At 36.7% G+C, this 7,977-nt stretch overlaps 1 long non-coding RNA gene across 3 annotated transcripts; it reads left to right on the forward strand.

Annotated features, from left to right (window-relative positions):
* The first annotated feature begins 356 nt into the window (after positions 1-356).
* Positions 357-2,776, forward strand: LOC120335502 (uncharacterized). 3 transcript variants are annotated; one of them, XR_005568669.2, is made up of 7 exons: positions 357-382; positions 787-870; positions 953-1,015; positions 1,110-1,179; positions 1,261-1,330; positions 1,894-1,947; positions 2,705-2,776. It is a non-coding gene; the product is annotated as an uncharacterized LOC120335502 (long non-coding RNA). The 3 variants fall into 3 exon arrangements; XR_005568668.2 differs by having other exon boundaries at positions 363-870; XR_013474286.1 differs by having other exon boundaries at positions 363-858.
* Positions 2,777-7,977: the final 5,201 nt, after the last annotated feature.

The following is a 7,977-nucleotide window of genomic DNA, read 5'->3' on the forward strand; positions in this document are numbered from 1 at the left end:
ACTAATGCTCTATTATGACCCCTAGAACATGTTTACTCGAGACTGGGCTTATAACGAAACACAAATATACTAACAATAAATAAATAGTTGTCTTGAAAAAGGTTCCATGGAATGTGGTTTAATCAGACAATCTTCTCAGTCACATCCTAAATAAATCTACGTTCTTTATTTCCACTAGTAAACAACAATCATTGGTCACTGATTAGAGTGAGAATGAGATATCTTTGTTTTTTTATTGAAAATGACAACTCCCTTCTCTTGTGTTTCTCTTTGATACTGTTCTTTTTTTCTCTTTTGACCTCGAAAAAATATTTGGCTCGCGTGCCACATTTCGGTTCAGGGCGTGGTAGTGTGAGGTCGTTCCTGCGCTAGTCTGAGCCAGGTATATTCACAATTTTAAGGCAGGGAAGGTCTGGATATAATTAAGTTAACTAATTAGTTCCCATTCTTCATGCATATATAAGCTAGAACTTGAATTGTATAAATAATAATCTATTTCGATACAATTGGGTAGCGCATTCTTTCAGTCATATTCAGAATTTTGAGTGTTATATGATGAATATAGATTTCAGCATCGAGTTCTTGTTTCTTTTCTTATATACCTTTCGAGTGTATTTATTCACGTGTTTTGCAACGTTTTTCTTTATGGATCAAGTCTTGATTTTTGATCATATATTTTGTGAGTTGTAATCCGCGTCAACGTGTTGTTTATAATTTTCCTACTTTGCACAAGAACTTTGTATCATCGCTAAAAAGTAAGCCATAACTATTATTATCAAACTACAGGTTTAAAAGTGAAGAAAAATCTACCGATATATGATATTGGCATGGTTGATGGTGGAGTGACGACTGATTGATGTAGGTAGAAAGGTAGCTGATCTAAAGTAGTTTATCAGTTTTATCATAATTTGATTAAAAAGTAAAGGTTTTATAATTTTTAATCTAATTACAGGGCTTTACAAAGATATTGTTACTGCTGGTGGTCGAGTGACGATTGGTCGATGTAAATGGAAAGGTAGGTAGTTGGTCTAAAAATGTTACAAAATCTAAAGTTTTTATCACAACTTGAATATAGAGCAAAGGTTTTATAATTTTTAACATAATTACAGGGCTTTGCGAAGAATGAAGATATTGTCACTGCTAGAGGACGAGTGATGATCGGTCGAAGTAAATGGGAAGGTAGGTATGTTACAAAATCTAAGGTTTTTGTCACAACTTTATTATAGAGCGAAGGTTTCGTCATTTCCAATTTAATCACAGGTCTTTGTGAAGGTAGAAGATATTGTTTCTGCTGGTGAGCGAGTGGCAATTAATCGATGTGAATGGACAGGTGAATCGCTTCATTTTTCATGAACAATATTTTACTCAGAGACTGAAGTCCATCACTAATACCAGCACACTACGTCAAATAGCCACAGATCCATTCCACTGCGTGTTGGGTCATTCAAAACAGCGCTTCAGAAGTATGTGCACCAAGATGGCGCACAACTGATAACCCTAACCTGGCACACATACTATGTTCAGGTTGTGCGCCATCTTGGTGCACATACTTTGGGAGCACCTGCTAAACTGACATTAAATACTAAAGCTGGGAATACCCGATAACTTAATAATCGAATCTTGATTACTATAAGAAGATATTTAAATTTCATATTAAACATGATTGTATGCAAACTTTTATTTTAATATAGATTACTGAAAACGTAGAATCCATCACTCAGTCAGTTCGATAAGTCATCACTCACAATAAGAATCATGTTTCATCAATAACTCACTGAGAAGAAAACAGCCCGTCTCTCATAACAGCATACTTCGTCAAATAGCCACAGATATGTAAATAGCTGTTATTCTTGTGAAAAAATCCGCATTTTTAAACTTTAACTTATCATTCAGATTCTGACGGGAACAGCGAATCAAGGCGATCTCAATATTACAAATCTGGATAAAGTAAGTAATTATTTTATTTCTTCTTATGAAGGCGTGAAGTATATAGTGAAAAAATTATTCAACCAATTACTTTATCTGTATCTTTAATATACAATTTTAACTGCAGTTTCGAATTTTAGTATATTCGCCTAGCTATGATTTGTTTACCCCCAAATCCTTTTTCAAATTGGGTATAAGGGGCACCATTATCGGAAACTCGCCTGGGCAGCAGAAAAGTTTGGCACGTCCCTGTCTATGGCTATCTCAATTACATCCATTTAAGGCGGGGGTCGGCAACCTACGGCCCGCGGAGTAAAATAACCCGGTCCGCAAATGGGATTCAAATGGTATTTTTTGAGGTGCAATGCAATGAGGAAATAAATCTATTCTATTCAATAGATGTATCACTGCTTGATTTTTATTATAAAAAGTATCATCCGTTCGGTTTTCAACTTTCTAAAAATATGTGCGGCCCGCCAATGACTTGCAACCCTAAATTTTGGCCCACGAGCGACAAAAGGTTGCCGACCACTGCTTTAAGGTTATAGAATCAATTTGCGGAGATATTTCGATACTGTAAATTTTCGCTGTTATCGAATCCCAAGTGTTGCTTTTTAAATTTAATCCCAAGCATATGGGTGTTTTACTCGTAATTTTAATTACAGATTATGGAATTGGGGGTAGCAATTCTAGTCCAGAAGTTATATTTTAAGTAAAATCATGGCGATTTGTGAAATATTTCTTCCAACACCGTGTTAACTAGTTTTATATATTTCAGGTGTGTACTGGACGGAAGTAGAAGATGATTAATCCCACATGAAGCAGGCGTAAAATGGCAGTTATCGAGGTAAAATGGCAGTTATCGAGATGTGGAGTGTTTTAGAATTGTACCAATCGTATTTTCCATTTTATTTTAATCAGTTCTGTATCCGGGTTTTAGAGGAGGTCAGCGCTTGCTTAGCTTAGCCACCCCAGATCGTGGGTCATGATAGGTATCGATCGGTTAGGGACACTTGAGATTTCTTGATGTGTACATGTGAGGGCTGCCATTAAATAACTATCAGCTCGTAGACTGCTATCATAGATATAAGCGCAAGATTCATTCGAATACGGTATCTTGTAAGTTGGTAAGGTTCCTGTACTTTGTCACAAATTTCGTCGTTCTGTGCCTAAAATCTTTGCAGTTTTTGTTATTGGACACGTAGTGGACATAACGATCGTTTCAATATTATGTTGTTGTTGTTCTTTGACACGTTTTTAAAAAGTCGCTTTTCTCTTCGAATACTGGACCAATTGCTTTGAAATTTTCAGTGGTTAAAGATTAATTTTTTCGCTAGAAGGCTATTACTTTTATTTATTTCAAAATTTTGCGTGAATTCTATGAAATTTGATATTTCGTCTACAATTTTGCTGTATTATTTTTTATCCATGGGAACACGGATTTTAGTCAGTGTCATGACTGGCTGTACGTTTTGATTCTGCAAAATTCTTACTACTGGAAATTCAGAACTTATTTGCGTCCAAAGGTACCGGTAAGGACTGATTCGCTCTGGTCTGACGTGTCCATATATTTGTGCGTAGCTCTCTTGTTTTAACATAGTTTCTTTTTGTTAATGGATATTAATAAATAAATGTGGGAAAATATTTCCATGCTTTCTGGAATTGGTTTGTCAGGTTTCGGATAGTTAGTTGTTCGGGATAAACTAGCAGTCATCGGAATGCCGAAAGGGCGTGTGCAGCATGCGTATGACGTCACTAGGATTATGACCTCACCCTAGGGAGCAGCGATATTTTGGGGCAGGTCGGCGCTGGGTCCGGGCCGAAACGACGCAAATTTTTTTTATCTGTGGCCGACCATTAGCCATAGATAAACCGAGTATAATTCCCAAAATTAATCCACAATCATGCATGATCCGAATATAAATTTCAAAAATCTTCATTTTCCAAGGTCTGACGCCCTTCGATTTTCTCCATTTTCGTTTATTTTGGGATTTCTATCTTCTTACAAGTCGGAGCTTCCTTCATACTTTAGATATCTGCGTAATCCAATTAATGACGACACGAAATTGATACGGGACAGTAAGTTCGCGGGATTCAAACTTTGGTCACCATGAACAAACTAAAATAAACCGCCTAAATATACCGCCTTTACCAACTAGGCCGAGGAGGAACGCGAGAGCAAGGATCTAAGTTCTAATATTCATCATTTATCTTAAATGACCTAATAAATTTTTATTTACAAGGTCTTCGAGATGATACATGAATATTAGACCTTAGACATATGTTTCTAAGTTCTAAGTTGGCCTGGTTGGTAAAGGCGCTGGGTAGACCATAAATTTGTTCACGGTGACTAAAGTTTGAATCCCGCGAACGTAACATCCGCTTGTCAAATGTGGGTCGTCGTTGGAAGGGCGGCGCAAAGATCTATATTCTATATAACGAAGGAGAAACTCGAGCTGTGGACTACAGAAACCCAAAAATATGAAGGAAATGGAAGGGTCAAACCTTTAAAAAAATAGAGGATTTTGACATTTTTATCTGGACCATGTATGATCATGCTCGATCGCGTATAAATTTCAGTAGTTATACTCGATTTATCTATGGTCTACGATCGGCCAGAGATAAAAAATCGCGTCGTTTCCGGCCCCAGGGCTCCCTATAAATCGCGGCTAGCCATTGTGACGTCATAACCTTATGACGTCCTAGTGTAAAATCCGTAGAAACCAGTCAAGAGGACGTTGAGACACTTCTTACACCTATGCTCCAACCCCCATTTCTTATTAGCCTTTAACAAAACCCAGTTCCCGACAACCAACAAGCATGGAGAAACAGATATTGCTTTAATAATTTTATTATTCTTCAAGCAAGAGAATAAACAAAAATCAGTTTTGAGATATTAATGGGAATGCAGGGACGATTGTTTAAAAGCGAGCAACATTGACATATCAAGCTTTTCTGCGATGATCAGACACGAAATGAAAGAGTTGCGAATTTCTGGGCGATACCATGTCCAACGATTTCAGACTCCAGACCGGCAACTTGAGTAAATTCTTCTGCAAGTTTGTGTACCTAATGCCGCAAATAGCAACAGTAACTATAGTTACTTCCGTGGTGTATAGAGGAAAAAGCAGCAATGAATGAGGCAAAGAAGTGCGTTTTCGCAACTGGAATATTAGCTCACCAATATTACCGAAACTTTCTAAATGGAATAACTTGTGAACTGGTAATGAACTATTGGATTTTAAAGACTTCGCCCAACAATGACAAATGCGCCTTAATTAACACTTTCAAGTACACAAGACTGCTAATTAAATGAAACGACATCCCGATTTCACAGCTTAAATGAATATGAAACAATATTATCAAATATTCTAGCTGAAACAATGCACAATTACAAAAATACCTAATTTGAACAGACAGATGATTTGTGAGATCCGTTGTCGCCTCAATCCACTTGTTCCGCAATCCGGACAGAATTTGCATGATAAAATAAAAGTCAGACATCGGTCTTCAATAGGAATAGTTGCTGATCGTAAACAACAGTGGCGATCGCGCACAAGGGATGCGTAGACAACTTTTTAGGTTGCGTTTAGCTAATTTAAAATATAAATATTTGTTAGATTGATCTTGCCCGCCTTATTTTGGATATTTACATTTCTTTATTTTAGATATTCACTTTCCTTTTACGTATTCAACATGTATTTTTGAATAAAGCATACTTTCGTTTAACTATCCGTTGTTTGTAGCTTGTTAGCAAGTTATTTTTGAGGTGGGGCGCGAAACTTGACAAATTCTAAAAAGGGGCGCGGCTTAAAAAGATTTTAGAACTACTGCTATAAAGTTTCTTTTAAAGAATATTATATGCTTGGGTAATGAGTAACTACTGATTCGCAATTCAATTTCTCTAATCCATCTTGTGGATTAGTTATAAAATAAGAACTGGGGTTCTCAGTCTCTAGGATAAATGGGGGTGAACAGGGTAAATTAGCAATCAATGAATTTTAACGTCGAAGATTTGATTCAATCTACCAAGAAAAACAAAACGAGTAGCGATAGGAAGCAGCGCAACAAAGAACTTATTTTGACAATCGTATATATATATATGAGTTTAATACACACTATATCATCAAGTATTTATTTCTTGGTAAAATCTGTCACCGCGGGCATTTCCGAGCTTTAGGATTTGTGTAATAAGAGTTATGCTCTTACTACGGAGGTAGACCATGTTTGTTGGTTACAAACTATAGCTAAGAGCTTTAATGTAAACATTGCACATTTCTACATTTAATACATTCTTAATACAAATTATCTCTAATAATCATTGCCGATTTAGATTATCTCACCAATTTCAGATCTTGTAATCTCAATTCCACTTCCACTGTAGACATTTGAATCGATAATTGTAGACCAAAGCTTAGTTTAACTGCATTAGTATAGATATGAAAAATGGCTGGAGATGCAAGCGTTGGATTATGAAAAAATTAGCCACACAAGTATGCACATATACCATTAAACCTGAAAATCCACAAACATGAAATCAGTGCTCACCTTACGGCGTCAAATTTGAAAAGACAGCCTGAGCGCAGACAAATTTTGACGTGGCAAGAAAAAAGTGTGAATATAATAAGGAAACAAAGAGGGTGGGGGGAGACCGCAAAATGAAGATGCTTTTTCATTCGTTTTTAGGAATCACATGTCTAGATGAAGTAAGAAAATAGCGAAACAATAAAAAAATGATGAAACATGCTGTTTGTCGCATAAACCCTTTACCACTACAGCCACATAATGATCTAGATAAATTTTATTCTAGACGATATTTAATATGCTACATTATTGAGAAAAAATTGGAAGAAAGATATTCTACCGAGGTTATGATGTGGACAGCAGGAAAAATCACGCTGACCAAACATACAGCAATTATAACAAAATCGGACGATTTTTTTTTATATGATGCTCATTTAATACTTGTCGCTTCGAACAAGACTCTTTGCAAGCATCCACAGATACCCCACGATATGCTATGAGTTACTTTCAATTAAGTTTAATTTCTGGAATCATTATCGACTCGCCACGTCCTGGTCGATTGTAGATTAGAACTATTCCGTATTCGTTCAAAATATTCGATAAAAAATTGCAATTTTTCTACCCCTGTCTGAAGAAGTCCTTGGTCAGACGAAACGTTACACAAATCTATTTCTGTTAGTGTGCAGCAAGACTCTTAAATCACTTAGGGTTGTTATCTCTACTCTTTCTACAGCATCCTTGCAATATATGCATACGGATCCACCGGCACAAAAGCATAGAAGAAGGATAAGTAGATAGTCTCGTAAAAACCAAATAATCGGATGTCTTTTAAGTTTTGATCTTGTGCTATTCTCACATACGGAACAAAAAATTTTGGAATTTTTTTTTGGCTACAGTTTTGATGGATTCGGGGTTAGGTTTCGGGTTCAAGTAGATATAATTCCGCATGATAAACTAAAATCTGGTACATGACTTTTGAATTAAACCGGTAATACTGATTACTGAATAGCCGCATAAAACCATGGCAAGAGACGCCGCGGTACGTTCATGGCAGGAGCTGCCGTGAAGTGGTAAGAACTGCGACTCTCCATACATTTGCAACAGTGCAATGGCGTTTTCTTCCGCTCTGTTCAAAAGATAGTCAGATTGTGGAGTCACAGTGCAGCAATGGGGAGTCCGGCAAACCTCTGGCACAGAATTCAGTAATTACCCTAACCTGCCAAGAGGGTTCGAAAACTTCAGCTGGAGCTGGTAAATCCGAGGCGTGATAGGAAGCATGGCTAACCCTCAACCGACAAGCCATTCATTAACAAACTTTAAGATATTACTTGTACAAGAGTGACTTATTCAACATACAAATGTACCACCAGAATACTACAAGAATCGCTCTTTGGGCGCACCTGTTTACGTTTTGTTTAGAAACACTGGATACAAGTGAAATTTTTTGTATGCGTTTCATTCACATATATATATATAATTTTTTTCAATAGTTATGTTCAGATTGTGTTACCGAGCGCATGGTTATTA

The sequence above is a fragment of the Styela clava genome, chromosome 2 (genome assembly GCF_964204865.1).
Source record: "Styela clava chromosome 2, kaStyClav1.hap1.2, whole genome shotgun sequence".
In the NCBI taxonomy this organism is placed as follows: Eukaryota; Metazoa; Chordata; class Ascidiacea; order Stolidobranchia; family Styelidae; genus Styela; species Styela clava.